This window comes from Lycorma delicatula, chromosome 4 (genome assembly GCF_047948215.1).
Source record: "Lycorma delicatula isolate Av1 chromosome 4, ASM4794821v1, whole genome shotgun sequence".
In the NCBI taxonomy this organism is placed as follows: Eukaryota; Metazoa; Arthropoda; class Insecta; order Hemiptera; family Fulgoridae; genus Lycorma; species Lycorma delicatula.
In genome coordinates this window covers 145,212,457-145,238,540 of record NC_134458.1, presented here as the reverse complement: position 1 = coordinate 145,238,540, position 26,084 = coordinate 145,212,457, and the positions used below count along the sequence as shown (strand labels likewise).

General features: G+C 27.1%; 1 long non-coding RNA gene across 1 annotated transcript in view; it reads right to left on the bottom strand.

Moving 5' to 3' along the window:
- Positions 1-26,084, bottom strand: part of LOC142322951 (uncharacterized) — a 1,078,737-nt gene that overhangs the window by 259,133 nt on the left and 793,520 nt on the right. The window lies entirely within an intron of this gene.

Here is a 26,084-nt window from a genome sequence, read left to right as displayed (position 1 = left end):
TATATGTTACGGTAAAACCCCGAATACCGGTAAATCTTAAGTTTACCGGTAAATTCTAACATTTACCAAGTCGCTTGGTAAAAGTCCGAAAAAAATTTGAAAACACATTTATTTCGGACTTTTACCAAATAGTTTTGGTTATTATTGATATTTACCATAGACTGTTGGTAAAAGTTGACAATTCTGTATTTTGAAAGAGTAAATCATTTTCAAAGGATAACGCTTGTAGAATACAATTACCATTAAGAATAATCGATTAACTTTTTTGTGTAAAAATTATTCTTAATAATATTAAATAAAATTCAATCACATTTTCTTAGCAGCTTGTTTTTTAATCATGGTGTTTTGTAAAAGGAAAGACGAATTTTACGATAAACAGAATACTGGAAGGTTATATTTTAAAAAAACAGAATTTTTAGATATATATTTTTTAGGTTTTTTTATATCTTTCCTTAAGTTTTAGAATTGTTTGAACGAAAAAATTGACGGTATTTAATGAAAAACGTTCAGTTGGGTTCAAAACTTTTTTCCCACAGCAAAAATTGAAAATAAATTGGGTTAAAAAACAATCCGTGTGTTAGACTCATTAATTGATTATTCTCACGTTTGAAAATGATTAATTTCAATGCAGTTTTTGAACTGAAATCCCGAAATTGAGAAGAGCATTTTTAAATTCATGATCTTTCCTATTTAGAAGTGATTTCGTTACAGAATTGTCAACTTTTACCAACAGAATATGGTAATTGTCAACAACAATAACCAATACGATTTGGTAAAAGTCCGAATTACATGTGTTTTCAAGATTTTTCCGAACTTTTACCAAGTAACTTGGTAAATGTTAGAATTTACTGGTAAAACTTAAGATTTACCGGTATTCGGGGTTTTACCGTAACATATACATTTCTGTATTTATTTATGTCTTTATCAGTGTAAATAGTAAGTGTGTGTTTATGTTGAATCCATATTTACAATTAATATTATTTAATGGTTATGGCATCAGTATAAAATTCCAAAAATAATATTTTTAAAATATTAACCGATAATATGTTTAAAATAATAAAAATGTTTACGTTTATGTTTTACAAATATTGGTATAATATTAAAAAAAAAAAATAAAAAATCATTTACGTTACAATTATACACAAAGAAAGTGTACAATTCAGCACAACAGTTAATATATTAAATTTATTTAAAGAATACTGCCTTTGAGATTTTTAACTTATAAATTATTAAATTATGTTTTTTTTTCAAATAAAATTTAAAACGAAAAAATTTTAGCTAGTACAATTTTTATTCGTCAAAAAAATTTACAATCAGTTTCACTGTTACAGAATTCACCAAGGACTAACACGTGGAATCATTTTAGCCTTCTAACGCCTTTGCTATTGAATCAAGCAATAGTGACATAGTCCACACAGTCGGGAAGTCACGATTACGGATTGTCATTATCTGTAAAGATTGAATATAAATCAGGTGTTAAAAGCGATCCTTGAAGAACACCCGACTTAGTGTCAAAGAACAAACAACTCCTTATTATGCTTCACTTATGAAGAATGTCCGTCCAGTTAGCTACCCAAACAAAGTAATACGGTTAAGGTAGGCTCTTTTTGAACTTGTATGACAGGCCAGACATCAGACCTCTTCGAAAGCCTGCTGAACATTCAGGAAGGCAACCAAACAGTATTTCTTCTCATAAAGGTTCTTGTTGGTAACTTCAACAAGTCGTTGATCAATAGTAAAGTGATGACATCGGAAGCCGAACTTATGATCTGGAATAGCATGAACATGCTCAAGAATAGGCCACAGCCTCTGGTGAAAAAGTCCCCCAAACATTTTAGAAAAAATGGGTAACAGACTTGTTGGCCTATATGAAGATACCTCATGTACCGGTTTACCTGGTTTGGGACCATAACCATTAATGAATTTTTCCAGTCCTTCAGGAAGTACGTAGTGGTCAGGATGCCATTAAGGAGGTGTGTTATGTACAGAATGACTTTAAAAGGAAGAATAAGTATTACTTTCGTCCTCCACCCAGCTATCATACGATTCCCTATCGGTCCTGTTGTTATAAAGAGCAAGCGATTTCCTTTTATTTATCAACATCGTATTAACGGTAAGTAGGGTATTTGAATGGTTAGATGTCGAATTGTAGCTGTTTCTAACTTCAGTGTTTAATGATGAAATCCCCGAAGCGACGTAGAAATCCACAGGTCTGGGATCATTGTCGGATCCGACGGCAGTAAGTAGTTTGCAATCCAGAGATCGCATTGAGGTTATGATAACGTTCCAACCCTTTAGAGTCCTACCTATGTTTGTTGTAAGCGAGAGCCCTATAGAAGATGTTTCGCTTTCCAGTCACCTCCTACGATAAAACAGGATCCTAGCGTTGAAAAGAACTCAGAGAATGAGCCATTTATGATCGTGTGACGTGGGGGACACTAAATCGCTGACAGTTTGAGAGGTCCAAGTCAGTTTAGGATCTCAACTGCGATCGCGTGAATGTGATCTGACACGTAATCTAGTAGTTGATTATGTTTCATCACATTTCTGATGAGTACTGCAGTACCTTCATGAGCTCTGCCATCACAATGATTAGTCGTGTAAACTCAATACCGATGAAGACGAAAAGAACTACGATTTGTGAAGTGTGTTTCAGAGAAAAGTTCAACATCTATTGACTCGGCCATCATTAAAGCCTCCGGTCTACGACCAGCGAGACCATTATACTCCTGGTAGGGAGTGCTTGGAAATCTATACATAAAAAGATTTTACTGATTACCTTAGTAAATAGTACTTAGATTACCTATTACTGTATATACGACGCGACTAGCTGTATCTGCCTAGGGGTACTTGACTAAAAAACATAAAATTAAAAAATCTTATAGAAAATGAGAAATGAAGTAGGGTCACGTCCTATTGATGTTTGTCAGATAACGCTAAGAACAATACATTTTGTATTGAGGGGGAAAATACATTTTTACCCGTACTAGGTATAGGTAACCAGTATTACTAATATTTATTAAAATGAAGGCCGACTATTTTGAAGCCCGCATATTTCAGATCACTTAAAGGTGTAATGACCAAACTTGCTCTGAATATATTACAATAGTCTGAAACGTTTTATAAACTGAACAAGCTTTAATTTTTATTTATCATTATTATTTTCACAATCATGAGTTAAATGAACACAGGGAGTCCAATGTGCAGCGTCCCCTGGCTAGACAGGAAGGACAAGTGAGTGAGCCATTACCAGCTCAACATCTCCTGATCGTGACGGGAAACGCATGTTACCGTATAGCGCGGGTGAAGCCGTGTCGGGGATGCTAGTATAAATATTTATATTTATTTACAAAATTTATTCGAATTTTTAGATATCTATTTAATGAAAATTGATTCGATTATTATAATTACAGAGGATTAAAAAAGGTGAGATGCCTCATTTTTTGACTTAGTAAAGCAAAAATTTATTTCTTAAATCCCTGTTATTTTTTTAAATTTATAAATAGGTCTATATTTATTATCAAATACGAATAAGGAATAACTAAACCAGGTAATTATCGGAAGAATTAAACGTACATTATTTATAGTAGTAATATCGTTCATATAAATAATGAATTATTATATAAATTTCCGTCATCCAAATGGAGATATAATGATACGAAAGGATGTAATTTTGCATTAATAACGTACAAATATAATGTAAATTTAAGCCAATGATAACGATGATATTTATGCAGTACGAGCAAAAACCCTTCAAACGCGCTTGTTTATTACATTTTATGTGCCTAACGTTTCATTAAATTGATCAAATAATTTAATTTCATAGTATTTCGTACTTACATATAGTATTTCATTAATTTCGTATTTTACATATGTTTTATAAAGCTTTGCGAATAAATATTAATTAATATTTAAAAATACTATTTGAATTACTTTGTTTAATATATGCATAAAATCTGTGAAATTTGTAATTATATTTAGACATGTTTCAACTTTTTGATCATCTTACGTATTAATTAATTATCACTTAAAAAATATAATAATAATTTCGTTAATATGAGTTAAGTATAATTTTTAACAGTTTCAACAAATTTTAAACGATTTATTAAAATATTATAAGTCGGTTAATACTGTAAATAATTTAATCAAAAATATATAAATATATAATAATTGTACACGTCATCGTAAAATCAGCTGATTTTCGATGTTGAGAGTTCTAAGATTCGAGTCCTTGAACAGTCTTTAGGCTTACTTTAATATTGATTTTCGTTTATGAACTGCAAGATCTCTTAATTGTTTTTAACAATACGCCTGTGCCAAATTGCATTCTTTTTATTGCTTCAACTAGTCCATAGCTACAGGTATCAGCTTTATAAAAAGTTATTAATATTTCATCCTTGACCAATTATTGTCCTTCAATCAATCTTTTAGATGTTAATTTTATAATTAGTTTAACGCAGACCTAAATTTGCATGTTTTGTGGCATAAAAATTACCAAACCCAGTTCAAACAGAATTTGATAAAAATACAATTTTTGTTGAAACAAATCTTTATTTGAAGAGTATTTTAGATTTTTTTTAATACTGTATTATTTTTTTAAAATTGCGTTGTGCTGATGGAAGCAGTTCGAATAATTGGACATACGGAAAATCGGCGTTTGGATAATATGTATTATTCATAGGAATTTTATTTAAAGTTGATTAAATGTTTTTATGGAAAAGATCAGGCTGAGTGCAAGCTTTTTCTCCTTGATTTACCTTCTATTAATTTAATTCATATAAAAAAATGATTCCATTTGCAATCCACAATACTCTCAAATAGTTTTTATATTAATATTTTTATCAAATACTTCATTGAAAAAAGGAGGTAAAGTAAACCATATACAAGATTTTTGTAAAGACAAAAGAAACAATTTATGCAGTCATTGAACACTTTCTTTCCTGTTTTATTGTCTCTGTAAATTATATTGATATTTTCTTTATTAATAATAAAAAAAAAAATATGTAACATAATTTTACTTTTGGGTAGATTTTACTACCTTTTTGTAATGCTAATGTACATTTAAATTTCTCTCTTATTCAACACGTTTTTATTTTTAAAAAAAATCCTGTATATCCATATTTTAATTGAAATATAAAAAAAATTGTTAGCTTTTTCCTGTTATCGAATATTTTCCTATGAAAAAAAGTTTTCAACAAATGTTATTGCATTTTATAACAGATTTATTAGTTTTTTATGATATATTTCATCACTATTTTGTTGTTTTTTTAACATTATTATACTTTACATGACGTAAACTAATTTTGGTTTTTAAATAAAGAAAACATTTTTTAAATTGAATAGAAAAAATATTCCTAAGAAATTTACTAAAAAACTTTTAAGTCTATAAATAACTATAATAAGTCTATAATAACTAGATTGGCATTTTGTTTGTTAAACAATAGTCATCACTACATGTAATGTAATTAGTAAAATATAATATTGTAAAAAGAAATCATCAAATGATAAATCAACAAATATAAAACACTAATGAAATCTCTTTATGTATTTATAAATAAAACCAGACATTTAAAAAATAATACAACCTTTCAGAATGCAGTCTAAGTTGAGAGAAAATTCTGTTAATAAATATTAATAGAAGACTTTGCATAACCGACCGGGTTGGTCTAGTGATGAACGCATCTTCCCAAATCAGCTGATTTTTAAGTCGAGAGTTCTAGCGTTCAAGTCCTAGTAAAGCCAGTTATTTTTACACGGATTTGAATACTAGATCGTGGATGCCGGTGTTCTTTGGTGGTTGGGTTTCAATTAACCACACATCTCAGGAATGGTCGAACTGAGAATGTACAAGACTACACTTCATTTACACTCATACATATAATCCTCATTTATCCTCTGAAGAATTATCTAAACGGTAGTTACCGGAGGCTAAGCTAAACAGGAAAAAGGAAAGAAGTACTTTCGATACTTTACAAAATCCAGTTTTTAAATTTCTAGTCGAAATACACAGATTGAATAGTGCTTGTAATAGTACTCGTAATGAAAAATATTTTATTAATCGATTACTTATCATCTTTTGCTTTAAATTTGTATGATGGTGAAAGAAGATTCTTATTGAAATTGTGTAAACAAAAATGGTTAACTACAGGGAAACATGTAGTACTGCTGCACAGAAATGAAGGTTATGTCTTAACAGATTTTGCCAATTAGGTATGGTTTATGAGTTATCTTTCACTGGCAATAAAACGTTTATATTGCCAGTATTTTTGTTGCGTAGAATTTATTATAATTCTTATTTTTACATATAATCTGATTTTGAGCTTATAAATAGCCTATAAAAGTGAAAGAATCATAATACAGTTAAATCCGAGAATAACGAGCTCGCTTGTAACAAGAGGTTTTTGTAAAGCGCAAAATTCTGGGATTTGTTTGGTTTTCTATCTCATTAATGATAAATTAACATGATTTTAGCTAGTTATCGACGAATCATAAATTTGTTTATTGCGAGCATTTTCTTTTTTTAAATACTGGAATTCGAAAAATTTAAATAACAACCAACTAATCTACCGCAAGGGAAATGCCATTTCTTCATTTATGAAGTATACATTTACGTAAAGATTGTGAAATTTTATCTTAGGTGTGTTCAGGTCAGGTCTGAAGGTGAACGAATGTTTGTAACAAGATTGTACAGTACGTACAATTGTACAATTGTACAGTACGTACAATTCATGTACGTACAGTATAAGTTCGATTGCGATATTACAAAGAGTGGTAGTTAAATATTTTAATTACTCGGGTTTTACTGTTTGAAAAATTCCAGGAAAAACTCCAGTCAAACAATGATCCATCGAAACCGCCAAAACAAGTTCATTTTAAACGATCTACGTGAAAGTTTGAAAAGATAAATTTTACCTGTCCTGCCTCCACTGGTAAATTCAGTAATCATAATTCTCAGTTTAAAAATACAGTACTTTACCATAGAATCAGTTAAACAAACAGTATTGCGTTAAAGTGATAAACACTAGCCAAATACGGTTCAGTAATACTGTAGTCGGGTCAGTGATTGCGTATTCATTTTAGTGTTTCTTGCTAAAAAAACTGTACAGTGTATTTTTACTCCGTCTATTACAACTTTTACAGTCTATTAATTCCGGTTTATTTGTAATGAACGATATCGGGCTTCAAAAGGAAACAATTGTTCATAAGTGATAAAATTCAAGTTATCCAAGAGCTGAAATGTGGCCTGTCAAATACAGGTTTGCAAAAAACATTATATTTCTTCATCCACAGTTTCAGCAGTATGAAAGAGTTGCGAAACTTACGCGTGACTTTGAAAAAAATTACATGCAAGCCAGAAAACTCAGGATATGTGACAAAGACGACTTAGATAGCATGACTTCAATAGATGACAACGCAACAGTCATGATGGTGTACATACTACAGAAATTCCGACTGATGTCATTATTACTGAGGTAACTCATAGTCATGCAGGTGATAGCGAAGCTAAAACTGAAAATGAAGATGAATTTACCACTCTCTCAGTCGTACCAATGACCGACGCCAAAGAATGTTTTAAAATATTAACGGAGTTTAGTAAGACTAATAATGTAAGTGATGAATTCGTGGAGTACTTGAATAAACTACAAAACTGTTTTGATGATTACAGGTATAAGATTATTAAACAAACAAAAATAAACGATTATTTTAAGGCTAATTAGTTTGCTTGCGCAATTAAGTTTTGATGTATTCTGTTAGAATGACGAAAAAATAAATTAGAATGATTTTTTAGCTTTAATAACTACAGTTTGTACGTAAAAACGTATGACAGAAATTTTTGTGTGGTGTTCATTTGTTACTTTTCTCGATGATTTTGCTAAGTTTTACTGCACACTTATTACCATTTTTTCTACTAATTCATTGAACGCTAACAGTTTTGGTTAAAAGCAAAACGTATTAGCGTCTAAAAATTGTATTATATCTAAATTTTATTTATTAGTCTATAATACGAAACACATCGATATTTTATTTTAAAACAGCTTTTTCTTAGATATACAGTATATTTCTTGTATTATAATGGATAATGACGGCTTAAAACTTTACGGTTACGAGGTGGCAATTCGGAAGTACTGAGCACTCGACTGTAACGAGCATATTTGACCGGCCCTTGAATTTCGTTATAACCATCTTTTACTGTATATAAAGATATTAAAAGGTTTTAAAATAAACATAAAATATTTTTCTGTAACAACAAATTCTCAATTAACATAGATATTCACGAGTTAACTTTTATTACTTTTTTAAAAAAACTATTTTTTTTTTTTCAATAATGAATTTTGCTTTTTTTGAATCAGTACAGCGTTTTCAAGAAAAAATAACGGTGCAAGCTAAAATAATGAGAGAGTATTGGGCAAAGAAGATGAACATTGGAACGTGGTCTTTCAGAGACCAAAATCGAAAAAAATAAAAATTTTGGTTCTTTCAATCAGAAAAATAATTTATTTAAATTATTAAAATGTCTGTAAAGTATTCACTAAAATAATTTTATTTTATTTTCAATTTTAAACGGATCTTTTAATACTATACTCTCTACTAAAAGTCTTAAATGAAGGCCATTTTAAACAACGTACTTTTCTTATGAGTGACATACCAGTTAAGTAAGTTCATACTTTAGGGAATTTAAACTCTTCTGTACATAGTTGCGTTGGTTTTGTTGATGTTTGTTAAACTTTTTCCAAGAATGTTAAAACGTTTTTGTGTAGAAAATCTAAAGAATCTTTTTAGAAGACAGAAAGAACTATAAAGAAATAAAAGAAACTTTTGTTTCTTTTATTACATTTATGTTTATTATTATAAACATTATAATAATAATAAAATAAAAAAATACAAAAGTATTTGTTTAAGTATTAGAAATAATCACATGTAAAGTTGCACTAAATACTATATTATAAAGAAAAGTACATAAATAAATTTATTTCATATAATTAAGCAAAAAAAAAAAATATATATAAGCATATATAAAATATAATTAAGCATTAAAAAAGATTTTACTGGAATATTTTCATAGCCTACATAAAAATGTAGGATTAATTAGAGAGTATTGTTTGTTATGAGTTCATAAATTAATTATTTTGAAATCGTTTTGCTCTTTATTTTCATTAAAATACCAGCTAAATAAATGTTTGGGCGTATTTTAAGCTCAGTTATATTATCTATAACATTTCTCTGTTAATGCGAGTGAAATTGTAGATTTATTGTTGTTTGACTTCTCCAACCAGTTTTCCAGCTACTACTAGGTGTGTGTGTGTGTGTGTGTGTGTGTGTGTGTGTGTGTGTGTGTGTGTGTGTGTGTGTGTGTGTGTGTGTGCGTGTGTGCGTGTGTGTGTGTGTGTGTGTGTGTGTGTAGGCAAATTCAATTACTGCTACCGGCTTGCCAGGACTGACATAGCTGCAGATGTAGAGCAGTGTAAGTGTAAAATGACCAGTAAACATGTAGTCTGGAACATACGCAGGTTGACCATTCCGGAGACGTGTGGTTTATTAAAACCCAACCATCAAAGAACATCGGTAAAGCAATCCTTGTAAATCAATTGATTTTATTCATATAAAAGCAATTGCTTACAAGGACTCGAAATTAGGAACTCTCACCTTCGAAAATCAGCTGATTTCAGATCACTGGACTAACCCGGCGGACTTCTAGATTATGATCTAAATGAAGTTTTATTATGGGTTACTGAATTAATCAATTATATTCAAATTTTTTAATGAAATTAATATTTCTTTTCAAAAAAATTGTAAACTATTATTAATTTTTAATACATGAATTAATGTATATTTGAGGACATTAACAGGGTTTGACTGCGTTGAATTGAAAACGTTTACAGGTTGAGGAATTATAAGATGGTTCAGATTCTGTAATCTCAGAAATTGACGAAAGAGATAAACGCATTAAAGCTAATCTCTACTGACAATCAGAAGACTTGCGTTCGTGTCAGTGGTAGTTTAACTGAGAATATGGATGTAAGAAGAGCGATAAGGCAGGGTTGTATTCCGTCCTCGTTAATCTGAACATATATTCAAAGAAGTGTTGGCAGATCAGGAAGAATGTATATTAAATCTTAACACCAAAAAACTAAGTACATAGTCGTCAGTAAGATTCGGGTTAGTAGTCACAGAGTTAAAGGTTGAAAAAATATGTGTACTTGGGAAGTGGAATTGATGAACGGTGAAATCACTATTTGGTAATAAAGTAGAAATTGAGAAGACCAGATCAGTCTTCTTCCGTCTTAAGAAGATGCTCGTGTCACCAAACCTTTCAATGCGGCTGCGTACAAGAACGCTCAAATAGTAAGTGTTTTCTGTCACACGTGTTGTATGGGTTGGAATTCTGGGGATACTCAATGAGGCATTTGTTAGGCATTTTAATAAAAATACTTGATTTTGATGTATGATCTTAAACTGAATTCTTTACAATTTCATTGTAATGGAACAGCACTTTGGTTAGCAACATCCTAAAAATAAAAGAGAGTATACTGACGACCATAGCAATATATATTTGTCATAAATCAGTAAACTCAGATCACTGAAATTGATTTTTAATTGGCATGTAATAGTCAAATATAAGCCTCCACATGTAAAAAAAAATTATAAATTATTTGTATAGTTTTCCTCGTTTACTATTTTATTTTTACTAAGGGGTGAATATCTCTGTAGCATGTATAAATCTGCTACAAATAAATATGTCTGCTGTTGTTCAAATAATGAATTAGATGTTAAAAAAATAAAACATTTTGGCGGAAGAAAAATTGTAAATTAATTATTGTAAAAATAACTTAAAATATTATAACATCAATTAGTAAACTATAATTAGTTTTCACTGCTCATTTACATAAAATAAGTAAAAAGATGTATTTTTTTATCTTTATTAGGTCGAAAATTTTATAAAAGTATTGTAAAAAATTTAAAGTAAAAAAATTGAAATATAAATTTGTAATATCAACATTCCGCATACCAACAGTGTACGGTACGTAGGTTTTGCACTTGGATCGTCGTATGACATGGAGAGATTACATAAGAAAGAAAAAGAAAGCAACTAAACATGAAGTTCAAGGAGATGTATTCGTTACTGAGCAGGGGATCTCAGTTGTCTCTACAAAACAAGCTATTGTTATATAAGGTATAACAATGCCCCCACGGCATTAAGCAGTGGGGGCACAATTTGTAACAGCAACATCGAGGTTATCCAGCAGTTCCAGAAGTAAGTACTCAGAACCATAACGGAACCGCTGTGTTTCGTGAGGAGTGATGAGATCCACTAGAACCTAGAGATCTCGTACGTTGGTAAAGAGATTAAAAGTCTGGAATCGAAATACATGTCTCTAGATTAAATACACATGCTACCACATGTAGTGGGATTAAGAAAAAGTTCATACAGAAATCGACGTGTTAAAGTGCAAGGTGTAATTTTGGTGCATTATGAGGCCTCTAATAGTGGATAATAATCTTATTAGTTATATAGTTTAAAAATTGCAAAGTATAATATTGCTATAAGTAGGTAGCATGAAAAACCTTCATTATATTTGAGAAAAGTAAAAATATTTAAAACAAATAAAATAAATAAGAATTAAAAATTTTAAGGTGAATGACCGTTAATATAACTTGATTGAATGATGTAAAAACAAGCATTTTGAAGTATACGAATACACTCGAATAAACTATTATATTGTTGAAAACTTTTTGAAATAAACGCGGTAAAATTTCATTTTAACTTTCTTAAAGAAACTTTTAAGAAGTTGTAATGCATTACCGAATCAACTACGGAAGATTTATGTGAACTAAAATATAATTTTTTTTTTTTTTAAATTAATTTAAAGAACTTCGTATTTCCTTATTTATGATCACATTATTGTTTTAGAAATATATGTTTTTCAATTTCTTTTTTAATCTTTTTCCAATTTTACTTTTTTTTATTAAAACATAAGACGATTATAAATAGTAAAAAAATTTGGTTTTCTTTACATTTAAAAACAACGGTACCATTAATGGATACCTTTTTTAATTTACTTTTGTTCTTCCCGTTTTTGTCAGGTAATTCATATTATCCAAAAGATCTAATCTGATAAAGAATACGTTTTCGAGGTTGGACAGAGGTTATATATCTTGATACTGGATAACTAACGTGAAGCCGATTCAAGTTATTTTTAATAATAACTTTTTTTGTAAAATTTTGAATAATTTTTTTTTATACGACTACCCAAAAAGGAGTGTAACAAATTTAGGGTGTATGTATATTCCACCGTAGCAGTTCAACGGCCGAACCGATTTAGATGTATGATCCCGCATTGGAATCCGTATGTTACCGGGACTGTCATACGCTTTATAAATAGCCTATGTTGTAGTGGAGATTTACCGGTTGAAGCACAAACTTTAATAAATTGAATTAATGAACTGTGAGCTGTAAGCCTTTATCACCGTGTTAGCTGGGTTTGAACTGAATGATTCCCCTTCCTGGTAGAAATTAATCATTAGACAACTTTGAATACCTCCTATTTCTATAACATGAAAAATATATTTACACAAATTAAAACTGTCTGAATGTTGATTGGTCACCAATTATTTTATTTATTAATTAAATACTGCATTACTGCATAACGATGTTCAGTCCTTTATTTCCATACTTGTTTTCTTCTTTTTTGTCGATTTATTGTCGTTCTTTTAGTTCAATTTATTTGCTTTTCTTTTTTTTCAGTTGTGTATTTTAATTTTTATAATTGTTTTTATTATTAAGAATATTTTGAAAAACCGTACTGAAGAATTAAACTGAAAATTTTCCTTGTTTTGAGATATATATATTTTTTAATATATTATTAAAAAAATAAAGGAGAAGAAATCAGTGTTGTTAAAATAAGACAATTTTTATTTAGTTATATTCTTTAAGAAATTGCTTTGACAGAAAGTGGAATGTAAATGAAAGATACGTTTTCAATATTTTACAATCAAATGAGGATGACGGAGCATTCTACACGGTCATTGATTCGAACTTATCTATTCATTGAGCTGACACTAATTAAACTTTTTGTTTAAATAAAAATAAGAATCGAAAAAAGTATAATTTTTCAGTACCGAAGTATTAATTATTTTTTAATATTGTAATCAAGGCTAAGTCTATTTACATATTCATTCTAAATATAAATAACATTTATTAATTTAAATAAATAACGAGTGTTAATTTGATTTTGTTTTTCAATTTTACTTTCCCAGCGCATATAGCTGGGAAAGTAAAATATATTCCCCATATTTAGGGGAATATATTAAAGGGGAAAGTATGGTGATTATCTCAAAAATAAGGCATCGGGTTTTTAATGTCCAACTACTTCATCTAGATCAAAAAAAACTTTTTTTGTATGTACATACGTATGTTTGTCGCTCTGCTTTTGATCTCATATATTAGGATTGTCCACCAGACAGAATTATTTTTCAAATTTGGCTCAAATATCTCTATATATGAGGGATTGATCATATTAATTCTGTTTTCAAGATTCGATTAGTGGGATAATATATTTGTTTTCACTAAACATGCAAACTTACTACACTTAAAATGGCTATCGAACGATTTAACTCAATTACTTTGTGACACTGGTTAAAGTCATATTTCTAATAAACATAATGTTTCAGGCTATTTCTTCGTGAAAAATGGATTCCATACTTTAGGTTACGTTACCCATCAATATAAAATAGTAGTTGAGTTGATATGAGACACAAGCCACTCATAAAAATTACTTGATCATTTTTAAAATAATAAATATTCCACGTTTATTAGAGAAATTGAGGAGTAGAATGGCTATTTTTTCACAGAGTCTATTTAATTTTCTACGTTACCAGGCTATGATCAGCTGATATTTAATCCTGCAAGGTATAATAATATCATATTTTTAGTGACTTACCAATAAATCAACATCATTATTCTAAGTAAAACAACTCGACTAATGCTGCTTGCATCCCTCAGATTCTACACATTTCTCATAAATATTAGAAAAACAAACATACAACGTAATGTAAAAAAATTTAAGTCATCAACCCTTTTTTAATGTGAAATAAAATACTAAGTTTTACATTACCTCCATCTCTATAAGAGAAGAAATATTATTATATAATCAATATCATTTATTAAAAATAATAATAAAAATATAAACAGAGGTATAACTAATATCATTAATATAACAGAGGTATATTAATTAGGTACAAAAATTAATATGCATAGGTAAAACTTTTATAAAAATTTAAATTGAATCTTGTAGATTATTTGTAGAATTATTTCGAAATGATACTGGAAAAATAAAAGTAACATTTTATCAGATTACAATATTAAATATGATTTAAATGTCTATTTTTAAAATGTCCAAAAATTAATTTAAATAATAAATTATTATTATTATATTATTACTACATACGTAATTTTTATTATTTTGGATTATTTTTATATACATAAATATAACTATTTTGGAAAATATTCGTAATACATTTAATATAAATTAAAACAAACAGTAAATAATTTTTTAAAGAAATCTTTAATAAAAATCATTAGTAAGATGGTGTATACCCCCCCCCCCCCGGGTTTTGCTGTACATTCATGAATGATTGTTCTTTTTAGAAATATATGATGGGAAAATAGATTGAAAGAATTATCAGAGTACGTGTGTTGCGTATAATGAAACTCAGCAGATCATATTGAATATGGGTTCCAGGACAAAATGTAACCCTTAAGGAAACTGAACTTCAAATTGAACTGTAAGAGTTTACAAAAACACGCGTACGTATATAAATAAGGATAAAGAAAATATTTGCTTGCGTTTTCTACTGATATTTAGTGTAAGTACCGTTTTATTTAATTTTATGGTTTTGTGTTGCAAAAAACTGTCTTTAAACAAAAGAGTATATGCAAATTTCCTTTCTGTAACGTACGTCACATTGCATCTCTATCATAACAGGAGTTTACATTTAGCTTTTTACGTTAACTGTTCAAAGAACTAATTGAAGTAACTTATTGAGAGCAGAATTAATTAATCTTCAGTTAACTAATTTTACTATCGTTTCCAATATTATAGGTAAATATGATTGGTTGTCAATTAATTATTTACGTAATGTTTTTATTTTTATTGTATTGAATCTAAATAATTATTTCCACATAATAATAATAATAATAATAATTTCCACATAAATAATATGTGAACCACATAATTAATTTTATTTTATTTGAAAAAAATATTGGTAGTTATTTTTTTTTTCACTTTTTTCTGAATTTCTTTAAAATCAAAATAAATCTAGTTTTGGAAAAAATACATTATTTTTTATTTTCCGGCTGTTACAGAATGAAAGACAAGAACATTATGTAAATCGTCTGTAGTTGATCCTCAGAATAATTGCATGTTGTAAGAATCAAGCGATTATGAAAATTCGATGTTTAAAAAAGCGCCTATAAAAATATGTAAGTGTGTATGTATCTACTCCGTCTAGTATTGACATTTTTAATTTAGGAAAAAACTGAGGTTATACAATATTTTGAACTGATTTTGAGTAAAGAAAATTTTTCATTAGCAGGATTTACTTGAGCTAAAAAATAAAATTCGAAATAAAATAGAATATCCTCCACCTCTAAAAACTGTTTTTCTTTTTTTTTAATTACGTCATCACTTAATCACGTAAGAAAGCTTGTACTAAGACTTCTTTGCACAATATATTATTATTATTATTATTATTTTTATTTCATATAATAATATGAAATATTTTTAATGTATGAAAAATACCAAGTTCAAACGGGAGGCGAAACCAATATATTCCGGATGAAAGGCAAAGATACAATTTTTTAACAATTTTTATCTTCTGATTGAAATTGGTTAAATTTTTTTTCTGATTCTCCTAATGAGAAATAATTAGTTTGAGAACAATCTTAACCCTTACAGATATGAGGTTGTGATAAAATTTTCTACTGACATTAAACATATTTTTCTGTTTCGACTTATACACACGAATATTTTAATTATATTTTTAATCGATTTCACTAAAAGAAGATATATATTTTTTTTTTATTTAGAAGATTTTTTTAAACAAAATATAATCATTTAAAAAATATTTCTTCTGTTTAATCGCCTCATTGATCTAATTGCCTCAAATCATAGTATCAATTAAATAGAGGCCTATTATTCTTTCATTGCCATTTTGAATAAATTATCGAATCGCTTAGAAAAATTTTCCCAACAATTAATTCAAAATACATTAAAAAAATTTTCTTTTATACACTCAATATTTCTCTGCAGATGAATCCAAAAAAAAACACAAATCAATTTTTTTTTTAATTCTTGCTCAAAAAGACCGAGTTTTCGTTGTTATATTTTGTATAATTTTCTGTGCAAGAAATATATAAAACATAAATTTGAAAACTAAAAGAAGTGTAACTGCTTTATTATTCAATATTAAACTATATCTTTTGTTTATAAGAAAATTAAATTATTTTAAGAGTAATTCGATGTAATAATTAAAAATAACAAGGAGACCCTACATACAAGAATAAAGTTTAAACTCGCTCACTACTGACTCATTGCATAAGCGCGTATGAAAAATACACAGATACAAAATCAGTATAATCTCAAATTGAGTTTGTGTTGACTAATATCATCCTTAAATTGAGCGTAACTAATGAACGTCTCAACCAGTCTTCATCAAATTTTCATATGTACAACTTAAGATACATCACTAAAGTATACCTAAAGGTATACTTTAATGATGTATCTTATGCATCTTACTTTCAGTGGAATTGATCAAAAGTAGTTTTGGAGATTTTCGAGCTCAAATTTTAATCATCGGCCTATCTTATATATAAATCCCAATTACATCGTGCAACCAAAAGTAATACCGGACTTCCGTACTTTTATTCGAAAAGTCGGTAATAACCCTGAATTTTCTTAATCTCCATTCAACGTGAATATAAATGTGTGCTCAAATAATTTTCATTACAACCTTCTAAATTTTGATTTATTTCTTAGCTATTTTTTGTACTTAGTATCTTCATGCATTACCATAATATTATTTCAAGTTTTCTATATTTTTAACAATTAATGTGAAATTTAATCACATCTATTGATTGTTTTATAATTGCGTATTTTGTGATGTTGCTTTCATGAATATTTTACTACGGTTTTCCTTGATCCATTCAGGAAAATTATGGAAATGTTTCTTCTTTTGTCATTTGAGCCATCTATCGATTATTGACATTATTTGTATATTGTATAATGCATTATTATATACCAGAATAAAAGATTTATTTAATGCAATTTTTTATGGTAGTTAGTAATTTGAAGTTTGAATACAGTTAAAATTATTATATTATCAAAATAATACTATTTTTTCAAAGGAATATTGAAAAAATTAAGCTACGTTTTTTATAATATTTATTTTATAAAAAATTTAGTCTATTAGATAAAAATGAATTCTTTCAGTTATTTTTTTTTCGTATTAAACTTTGTAAAAAATATGTATTCCAGAAGAGCATAGGATCTAGGCTGCAGAAATATACGAACTGTGTGTTTATTTCGTTTCATTTAAATGATTCCTTTTTTCTCTATCTTAGTTCCATAGAGATTTTCATACTTGGACTGAGTGATGAATGATGGCGTTTTGATTGCAGATACTTCAAAAGCAGCAGGTCGCCATCAGCCTTCTCTTTCATTTTCTATTAGTACTCTAAGTAATTTATACAAAATTGAATAATTTACCTCACTCTGTTAGCAACTGTATTTCGTTATTACCGTTATTATATATGTAGCATTCAGGGATATATATATATATATATTTATATATATATATATATATATCGTTATCATCATTCTCAGTAATTTTTTCTCAATTTGTACAATCTTGGCCGGGAAATTCAGAGTAAAGATCTGTGCAAGGCGAAAAAAGGAATGCAGGAAAATCCTAGGAAAGAAGAACGCCTTTAATACATTTAATTTTGTAAAAATGTATTCTTTGTAACAGAATTTTCAACCAGTTTTAACGATATTTTCATTTCATATCATATTTTCTGTTATTTCATATAAAAATTACCCTATTAGCCGCATTGGATTCCATCGTACAAAACATACAATACGTGATACATGCTGCAATTCCATTGTAATACTCATTCATATTTCATTGCGTTATAAACAATAATACATGTACAAATTTATTTATTATCGGTCTAAATGTCAATAGTATAAGAAACAAGACAGCCATACAGTTTGCAGCTGATATATAACGCAATGACTGCAAATAATACGAGTGCATACCGTAAAAATGACTTATTCCATAATGAAAATATAATTTAAGTGCTCTTTTAAGTTTTTCGTATTATCTCAACGCGTTACCTCACTAAAAAAATAATCATCAATTTTAAATTGGAGATTAATTAATCATTGCGACGGTTTGAAGCCCCATGATCACTAATTCGTCAGGGATCCAAGAGCTGAGCCGTGGTAAACCAAACGTCGCCGCGCTACGCTGCTAGTGTAAACTCGATTTCGCGGTCGTTTTGCTGATTTGTCATCGTTGTTTCTTGGACAATTTCGCAATAAAAACTTTGAAACAATCATTAAATTAATGTTTAAATATTCCTTAGTCACCATCCAAAATTCACTTCTTAATGTTAATTAGTTTTGAAGATAAGAATTTTGCAGTGAAAAACACACTATTGCAAATATCTCGGGAACTACTAAATCGATTAAAATTTTTAGGTTTAAATTAAAAAGTAATTTCTGATATATTTGGTTTCATTTGAATAAATTTATTTTTTGCCGAGGTTTTATTTCATTTTAGAATATTGAAAAATTTTATAAAAATTAGTAAAAAATGAGTTAAAAAATAATGTTTTTGAGTTATTTTTTCCCAAAATTTGAAAAATTTTCAAAAGAAAATTGATTATTTTTTTCACGTTAAAAAAATATTTAATGATAATGTAATTAAAAAATACCAATAAAGAAAAAACTTTAATATGAAAATTCCTTACTTATAATTACGTTACAATAAATGTTATACTAAATTAAAAAATGTTATTGATCTGTTATTATAGTAATTGTCATTTACAACATAAATTATAATTGTTGCTCTGATATCAATTGTAATATCGTGTCCTTTGTACTTTGTTTATTATTATTACCAATTAATTAAATTAATCTGAAATATTGATTAATTATCCATTAGCTAGTATAATTATTTTAATTATATATTAAATAGCTTTTAAAATTATTAATTCATGTATAATAATTGTATTTAAACATTCACTATTTTTTGTCGGTAAAGTTTGATGAAGTAAAACATGTTGAGAAAAAAGTGATTTTTTATTTAGATATGGTAAATAAAATATATATTTTTTTTTAAATCAAAGAAATTTTATTTTTACTTAAAGTCAATTTTATTTATTTTTTTTTTCAATATTATTATATTTTATATTTTTTCAATTTTATTTATATTTAAATAATGGTTACGTTTACAAAATAAAGTCCGTAAAAAAGCTATTTAAATGTAAAACGATTTTAAAAAATCTATAATAAAAATAAGGGAAGGAATGTAAAAAAAGACATAAAGGCTACTACTAAACTTGAATAGAACCATTCAAGTGTTTTTATTTAATGTTTTATTTAAAAAAATGAAAACATATTTTTTACTGCAAAAATTTAAATTTTATAATTAATTATGTTGAATTTTTTCAAATTCATCAATATTAGAATGAAATACGATTATTAGTTCAATACAAAATTAAGATTACAACTAATATTGGGAAATATCTTCGGAATTGCAATATAATTCTTCGTATTGATAGTTATATTATAATATATTATACGTAATATATTTAAATATACGTAAAAGTCGAATTGAAATTTTGCTAGTTTTTTCAGTAGTCATATAAAAAATATGTCTTTTTGACAAAATATAGCTTTTATTAATACTATTTTTTTTTTTATAAGATCTGGATAAAAAAGAAAACAAGTGAAACAAATAAATTAAAAAAAAAGATTTTAATTTCTAAAAACAAAATTAATAAATCTATATTTTTATATTTTATTATGTATCATTTTATCAATAGTACAACTTTTTTTTTCATTATCATACTGAGAAAGGTCTAATCTTGCGTTAATTTCCTTAAATTGTAGCACTTATTACACTGATAAACATATAAGAAATAAATCCGTAATAGGTCAATTTTGTCTTAATATATTAAATAAATAAATATAAATTCTGTGATCTCTAAAAAATTAGTAGTCAAGATAGTGCTGGGAGAATAAAATGGAATTATTGTAATTTTATCGAATAATCAAACTAAACAAAATCATGTAAAAGTGTAAACAAGTTTAACTTGTGTCACAATTTTATTAACTTTCAAACTACCCAGCCGTTTCCTTAATTTTTGTTCTTTCTTTTTTTAGCTCTGGATTTTGCAAATCTGAGTCAGAACTTTAATAGTTTCATGTCATGAGAGCATAAAGATCTGATAAAAAAATCCATTCTTGGTGTGATTTTTGGGTTTGTCTAAAGTAAATTTTCCGGGAACTTCATTTTTAATTGACTGTATTATAATAATTTGTAATTGATAAAACCCTACTAAAATACAAAAAAAAAAAAAATTGAAAGGGAATGTATAAAATAACAATTGAATAAAATACTTTTCTCATAACTTTCCTGAGAAAAGATCTTCTTTTTTTTAAACATGAACTTATTATTATGAATACCTAGGAACATGTAACAAAGAATCTTATTTTGTTGAAAAAACTGCGTTGAAATTATCCAATAATTTCTGTAATAATTGTGATACCATGACAATTTCGGATGCTGGGAAAATTCGGATTGAAGACAAGTGTTTTCATCATTCTATCACGATTAAATAAATACATAAACTAACTCATCTGCATTCCAATCGTTTACAACAAAATTGTAATATTATTTTAATTTTTGTTGTAAATATTATTAAACTAAACGGACTGTTAAATCGGTCGGGGAAATAGCTGTTGTAATAATTACGAGAATATCATTTTAGACAGATATAGTTTCGTAAAGAGTGGTACAGTTTATTTTAGTACATGTGTACGATTAGTCCTTCTTAATTGTTATAAACGTTACAGACAGCCAAAATTATTATAATAAATTAATTTTTATTTTTATAAAATATATTTTTATTGACATATTATTTTATTTTGTTGAATTGTTAATTAATGCGTTTTAATAACACAACCGATATCTGCATTTAAATAGATTAAATTGAATGTAATATAATTTTATTAATTATGTTTTAATGTTTTTAAAAATAACAATCGTTAACACCTAATTAAAATACAAATGATTTAACGATTTTTAAAGGAATTAAGTAAAAACGTTTTGCTTAATGGTCTACTTGCGACGAAAAAATTCTTTACTAATGAGGATTAATTATATAAACAATTTCAATTTTCTAAACAGTCTATTTAACACTTTTTTTGTCAAGTATTAGGGAAAAGTTGTTTATTAAATTTCTATTTTTAATGGTTTATTTTTCGTTTTATATCAGAAATAACTTTATACCAAACTACTTCAGTTTTATTAAAAACAATCACAAAAATGTTATTGCATAACAACATTTTTATTAGTGTAATATTATAGTTTTCATGTATGTAATAAAAATAAATATTTTTTGTTCACTTTTGTGCAAGTGAGTGAACACGTAAACTTTATACTCTCTTTTTAAGAAAATTTAGTATCTTTTATTAAATTTATATTACGGCGTTAAAATTAAAAAAAACCAAGTTACTTATTAAAACGTATCTCTGCGTTTAAAAGTAATAGTTTATAAAAAAAAAAAAAAAATGATAGCGCTTTCATTCTCTAATTTGTTTTATTAAATAAATATTACAAATTATAATTCATATTATATAGTGGTATATATTTTAACTACATTAATAATGCTTTTTTATAAATTATTTTATTAATTAATCATAGTAATATATGTTTTTATTTTAAAAATTATAATAAGCTACATAACAATTTTATGAATTAAACTTTTAATTTAAAAAAAAGAAAGTTTTTTACCATAATTTAAAGAAACTTTCCACGCATATGGAACTTAATTAATTAAATTTACATTTTTTTGTCATCTTTTATAAGGACGAGTTACTTTTTTTTACAAAAGTTATTTGATACATTATACAATTTTTAATTTTTCTCTGTCATGAAAAAAAAAGTTTTATTTTCCTTTTAATAAGTTATTTGTTCTTTCAGGCTATATTTTTTAATTAAATAATTAAAATATTTTGATTTAATTTCATCATATAAGTTTCAATACTTTTATATTCATATGTATAAGAATTACATGTTATTGGTACCTCAAAGAATTTTTATAAATCATTGTTTTATACTTATGTTTAAAATTTCTTATTTTTTACTACTGATCTCCTTGATGGAGTGTTAGTATTTTTATCTCTTATCGAGAAGATTATGAATTCCAATCCGTATTAGCTTGGCATTTTCCATACACCAATACTATTAAATAACGCATTCCCATGCAAAAGCTTTAAGCTTGTGCATGGGAATAAATTAATAAATAAAAAGATTAAAAAATTCTGTACTGTACCATTCTTTCATATGGCAACATATATGTAGAATAGTACAAACGGGACTATTCAGGCTTTGTTTTTACTGGGAGTAATGATTATTATCCAGCTACAGATAGGCACATTGGTGACCACAAATGGTGGCCGCTGATTATTCAGTCATATATATATATATATATATATATATATATATGTATGTATGATTCCCAAAAAATATAACAAACTTTCAGGATATTTTCTATTGGTGAAACTAAAGAAGAAAGTTCATATAAACCTAGGTTAGAAAACGCTTTGTTACCAGGTGTCAGCTGGCGAAAAATTTCGCCCTGTTTGTATTAAAATTCTAAAAGTTAGTATTTTAATTCTAACTTTTATTCTAATTTTAACTATCTTAACTAATAGTTATTTTACGCCAAACATAAAATAGTGTGGTTTTCGATCCCAATCTTTTGTATTTTATTCCAGATTTCTAAAAAAAATACTACTAAAATACAGTTCTCAGACCAATTTTTTTTAATTTTTCAGTTGATATTTCATATAAAACCACTAAATTTACACTTTAATTTGGGTCTTATAAATTACAATCTTCTTTCTTCTTTTTTATTTTATTTCTTTCACTTTTACAAAATTAATAATTAATGGAGTAATCCTAATACTAATTATAATATTACTTAACTTAATCATACTTAATTTAACATTGTTTTATAATACAATTTAATATTTATTACTTAACTTAACTTAATTTATATTATTTGTAAAAGATGAAAGATTAGGTGTCCACAAGGGTCTTGCCCGTTTTGTGGCACCATCCCTTTTTTATTAATCTTTTTAGTTAGAGTAAGGGGAAAAGTAAACAGTTTTATCTTATATAGGAGGATTAGTTTTGGTTCAATTCATGATTTACTCTGGTGGAAATTTATCTTTTCTGCAGTTAAGTATAGAGAAGATCAAACGTCGTCAAATATTTATGTATACTAATAAACTTTTTTCTGTTTAGTCTCTGGAACCACCGTAATGTATTACTTCAGAGGATATGTATATGTATAATGTAAATGAAGTGTAGTCTCAGGTCTACCATTTCTGTGATGTATGGTTAATTGAAACCTAAGCAGCAAAAAACACCGGTATCCACAATCTAGCATTCAAACCCGTATAAAAGAATTGCAATCTGGCTTATTTTTACCGAAGGCGCAGAAATCAGGGCGAAATCATTGTCCAACCGACAATCGCTTACGAACTTGTATTTACTTTCTTCTTTCAACTTTCTTCTTTATTTCCACTAATAAAACAGATTCTGAAAGTTTGTTACGTTCTTCGTGAATCACTATGTATACTCTACATCTTAAAGGTCTGGGAACGATAATAAATAAAATATACCTATGTATATGTAAGTCATTGAAGAAGGTAACAAGAAATTAAATCTATTCAGTCCATTGTATTCTTGCATATACTGAGTGTTATACCTTATTTCCACATCAGCTACACTAGTAAACAACTATACTTCCACTGAATAAAAAGTTAAATTAAAATATTAATCCATTATGTCGATATGATTGTTATTTTTCCAGGCATATTGTAAAAGAAAGATTCTATTACAGGATGTGTATACAGAATGTACCATAAGTTTCCATAAATAGAAAAATAATCATTTATTTTTGAAAACTATTTTTAGTTATATAATTTTCTCTACATAACTATCACTGTTTTGAAAAACATTTCGTTTTGTGCACTCCACTAATGAAGAAAACGTATAAGCAAAATTGAAATTATGGTGTAATGGTGTTCTAATAGGTTCCTTGAGATGATTTATGTTTTGCGGCTTATTTTTTACCTTGTTTATTTTTCTTGTGTATTAAAACTTACAGACATTCTACATTTCAATTGTAAGTAAAGTTATAGCTATGTTTTCCTTAAAAGTATTAACAGTGAAGCCCACCTGATCTTAAAAAAAGTTTTTCCATTTTAGCGTTTATTCTCTCAGGATGAACAAAAATAATGGAAAAGAATAAAAACATATAAGATCTTCAGCAACTCGTAGAATAAATGTCTTCTAAATTAATTTTAAACTGAAGTTGATCAGCAATTTTTATAGTATTATTCTTTTGTAATTTATATTTTTAAAATGCAGTCTAAAATACATTAAAATTAACTACATGTATATTTTATCCAATTTCAAAGGATTCCTTAGAAATCACTTTGAGCCTCTCCTCCTTTCCGCAATAAAAGTTTCATTATTTATATCTGAGACACATTTTAGAAAAAAAATTCAAAAGATTTTGTTCAGGAAATAGAAAAATTAAAGTTACAGTCGCAAGCTCAGATTAAAATTTAAATTAAGGTGTAACTTTATTGAGCTTTATAGTAAAAAAGTATTTAATAAGTTTTAATTTAATTAACTACCTTTCACAAATTTGTTTTAGATTAAATTAACTAATATACTGCAATTAACTAATAACTTGTAAAAAAGTGCTTAGTAATCTAATTTCTTTTTCATTCTTTTTTTTAATTTACGAAAAGTATTTTCGTAGATTATACTTACTATTGAAAGATTATGTAATTTAACAATTAAAAAATTTTTAATCATTATTGCTATTTATTCTGATAAATTTTTATTAACTTATGACGTAGATTATGATACAGATTTCACAAAGAACTGGTAAACGAGAAAAAGTTTTTTGAGAAAACCTTTTCCAGGATAAATTTTTCCAACTAATTTAATTTTTTTTCATACTGTAAATAACTATCGGCTACTGAAGGAAGCTTAAGCTTAAAATTTAAACAATGACCTTTTTATTCTAAATCACTAAACATTTTTATTAGAAACGATTATGTAGTATATTCTATGAGGATTCAAAAATTTTTTTTTTTTTTAAGTATTACCGTGTTTTGTATTCGTATAAATAATTATATAAAAACAACGTTTTTGGCCATTTGGATATAATTTTCTTTTAACGAAACAGGGTTAGAAGCTTTAGCGAGATCTAATGTTAAAATAAAATTTGGGTACCGATTTATTTACTTCCTACCTATTATTAAGATATAAGTTAAATTCTTTGTATTTATTTGGTATTTAGCAGTGCTTTTGAATAGAAAATCACTTATCATCAAATCTCATAATTCTATGACACATAAGAACATAACAATATTTAAAAAAAAGGTAAAGGGAATTATGAAAGTTCTCAACACAGTTTTACAAATTAACTCAATACAGCTAATTTAAGCAGATAGCGACGTGGTTTGCTAAAAAAAAAATCGACGAATATTTGGGTCTACGGTATGTCAAGGAAGAAATACAGCGTTTCAGTTTGAAATATGAACTTCGGCTAAATGAACACGTAACCACTTGGCCGTAAACTTTGTAGACAACGGTGAGAATCTTAGAAGACTTAAGCGGTTATACGTTCTGGATATTAATTACTCTATGTGTAATTCCATCGCTGAATGTTGTGAATTATTTAATCAATCTTTTATTCCCTTCCT